We start from the raw sequence: 3,560 nt of genomic DNA, 5'->3' as shown, positions 1-3,560 counted from the left end.
GTAACATGTCAAAAGGTATATACTGTCTATTTTGTTTCTTAGTTTTTTTTTGTTTTAACTACAACCGTTTTTTCTGGTTTTAACACTATTGTTTCTCTAGTTTTAATACAATTCTGTACTGTTTTTGTACTATTTTTATGCAGGGTCTATGTTCAACTGTTGAAGAGATTTTACCTGTGTGTGAGCACAAAATGTGTGCTAGACACATTCAAGCAAACTGGGCAATAAAATGGAGAGGGATTGAAAGAAGAAAAAAGATTCAACATTCTCCAAGGGCCTTCACACTTGACCCAATTTGGCTCTACTTAATTGAGTGATTGCAAAACCATTTTTGAAGAGGACGAATACAAATAGCCCAACAGGCATAGTCAAAAGGAAAATTCCGGAAAATAATTAACCTCCACTTGGATCTTACAACTCATACAGTCATAGTAGTAATAACTCAATACTTGAGAGATACAAATAAAAGTATTAAACAAAACCAAACTTAGAACTTATCAAAATAAAGTGCAATAATAATTCAAAAAACACTGCAAAATCCACNGATCTTCATATGACTTTAAAAAACTAATTCTTTTATGTACTATTTTTTCTTCTTCATTCAAATAGTGATTATCGGCTTTGAATCTGGAGGAGCGTTGATGGAGAATAATAATGATAGAGAAAGTTTGGGATGCAAAGTTGGGACACGAGGAGAAGAAGAACAGAGAAAGAAAAAGAGATTAAAAGGAGTGGGCTAATGGGTTAAAAGTAATTTTCACATTATATACAACCTAGGCTACACTAGGTAAGGCCTTCAAACGTGAGCCATTTTTTGATGGGCTATTGAGCCAAGTGACAAGGAGTGTAATTCTCCTTTCACTATTTGGATGGAAAGATTTGGAAAGGAATTAAACGAGAGGACAATCTAAAATACCTTATTTTTGTATTAATATGTGCTATTACTACCATTCTCTCTTTTCTCTTTTCCCTTACTTTCTTATCTATTCTATGTAAATTACCAAAGGCAACAATTTCATGAAATGAATATTTTTCGTGTCTATGTTTGACTTAAATGCCAAAATCCCTAAAACAATTAAAGGCTATAAGTTCACTCGGATGAGTTTTTCTAGAATTATTAGGAATTTTCTTAAATATTTACGTTAGATTTTATAATCGGAAAAATAGGTAAAGACCCCTCCTGAACTTGACACTTTTTAATGAGTGTACACCTTAACTATACGTGATTTTAATTACCTCCCTACGCTTATTTTTTCTGATGTTATTACCCCCCCAAACCTAGTAAACCTTTGTATCATAAATACACTCAATGTATACATTTAGATGTTTGCTGATGTGGCTGTACATTGTGGAAATAATTCGAGTACCCAGTTAAAATACCCGACCCGTCTTTAAAATTAACCCCTCAAAATTAACCCATATCCCTTCGACCATCAGTTAATATGGTCGATATCATAAAATCTAGGGTCTCTCACCACTTCACTCCCATCAATGACAAAGTCGATTGTGAGTGCTTGAGCTTGATTTTGGGAGTCGATTGGGTTCTCTGTTGAGGTGTTGTTAAGTTCTAGATCATCTTGCTTTAGGGTAAATTAGAGCCAACTGTGGAAGAGCCTAAAGCTACTGGGTTTCTTTGATTCTGCCAAAATTTCTACTCTTATCACTCCACATTTGAAGGTATGTGTGCCTCTTCTGTTAGTATGATGTATAGTCAAGTTTTTTCCTTTGATTTGTGACTAGGGTTTCAATATATTCTGAAAATAGTTTAGGGTTGTGAGAATCGTAGTTTGAATAAGTAAAAATTTGTGATTTTTGCATGCATGCCGATTAGGGTTTATACTATATGCTCTTATAAATCAGGTCTTTTATGTTGTTTGTTAATTTTTTACTATTTATATGTATTCTTAATGTATGTCTTGAGAATGATTTTTTACTATTTTTTATTGATGTGTAGGGTCTTATAGGATACTAAGTATTTGAATTTAAGATGGAAAAGTGGCGGGATATTGGTGAGTGAGGTAGGACCTCTATATGTTGGGAGTAGGGTTGAACATGTTACTAGTGTCGACTCTGACCACTTGTTAATACTAGAGTTATCTGATTATGCTAAGGATTTTGGGATTAAAAAGTCAGGAAAAACTTATATTATGAGTGCTAAGGGTGGCAGTTTGGTTGAATCAACAAAAGATAAGGATTTAATGGACCTTGCTATGTTATTAAACAATGGGGACATAATAGACATTTTTGTCTCGTCTGACTCACAATTTGAGGAGGTGGATGGTATAGAGGATAGCCAAATGTCGGTGAGCCTTTTGATGAATCTTTCAGCACACAACAAGAAAATAGGGAATCTTTTATTCCTTGTGGTCATCCTTTAAATACTAATGTTGCAAACCTAGATCTAGGGTTACCTACTCCTTTGAATGCCACTCAAGAAGAGGATTCACACATAGATTGGACTTCCTCTTCAAAAGAAGAAGAATTTGTTGCTGCTGATATTGAAGAGGACACTGTTGTTAATTCTCAACAAGAGAACCTGCAAGAGAAGAAGAAGAATAGCATCTGGTGATGAATATGAGAGGTCATTTGATTATGAAAGTGATGTCCATGAAGAGCTGAGGGTTGTTAAAGAAGATCTGAAGAAATATAGACAAAAGAATTGAAGAAAACATAGGAAGGAAAAACCTAATGAGTTTTTAGGTGGAGTTAGAGTTGATAAAGGTCATGAGAACATGGATTAGCCCCAAAAGAATATGAGAGACAAATTAGGAGGTGATGATGAGACTTAGTATGGTAGTTCAGATCCAGATAATTTTGAATCTGAACCTGATCTGGAAGGGGAGGGTGATCCTGTATCTGATGATGATGTAGATGAGGAAGATAATATGGGACAGTTAAGGGGAAGGAAAAAACCCAATAGGGTGGTTTATGATCCTTTTGCCAAAATTGTTACTTGGCAATTGGGGATGGTGTTTGAGAATGTGAAGGAATTTAGAGAAGCAGTTACCAAGTATGCTATAAAGAAAAGTATTCAGCTAGTTAAGGATCCCAATGAGCCACCTAAGGTCAGAGTTAAATGCAAAACTGGTTGCCTTTGATTGTTGTTTGCTATCAAGGAAGGTTGGAGTACAAACTTCATAACCAAGACTTACAATCCAAGACACAAATGCCATAAAACCACTTACAAATATGTGTGTAATTTAAAATACTTGGCAAAAAATTTTAAAGATAGAATTACCTCACAACCTAGAATTAAAGGTTGGGAAATTCAGGATATGGTGAGAGAAAAACTTGGTTTATATGTTGGTAAGGCTGTTTGTTTGAAGGCAAAAAAATTTGTGTTGTAAGAAATTATGGGGGATCATGTTGCTAAGTTTGCTAGGATTCTGGAGTATAGGGATATGCTACTCAAAATAAATTCTTGTAGCAGATGTGCAGTAAAATCGACAGAGGCAGATGATGGGCAGAAGCAGTTTTCCACTTTCTACATTTGTTTTGCAACTATGAAGCGGGGGTTATGGAGGGCTGTAGGAGATGTATAGGGTTAGATGAATATTTTT

Source organism: Nicotiana attenuata, unplaced genomic scaffold, assembly GCF_001879085.1.
Source record: "Nicotiana attenuata strain UT unplaced genomic scaffold, NIATTr2, whole genome shotgun sequence".
NCBI lineage: Eukaryota > Viridiplantae > Streptophyta > Magnoliopsida > Solanales > Solanaceae > Nicotiana > Nicotiana attenuata.
This window is presented reverse-complemented; position numbering follows the sequence as displayed.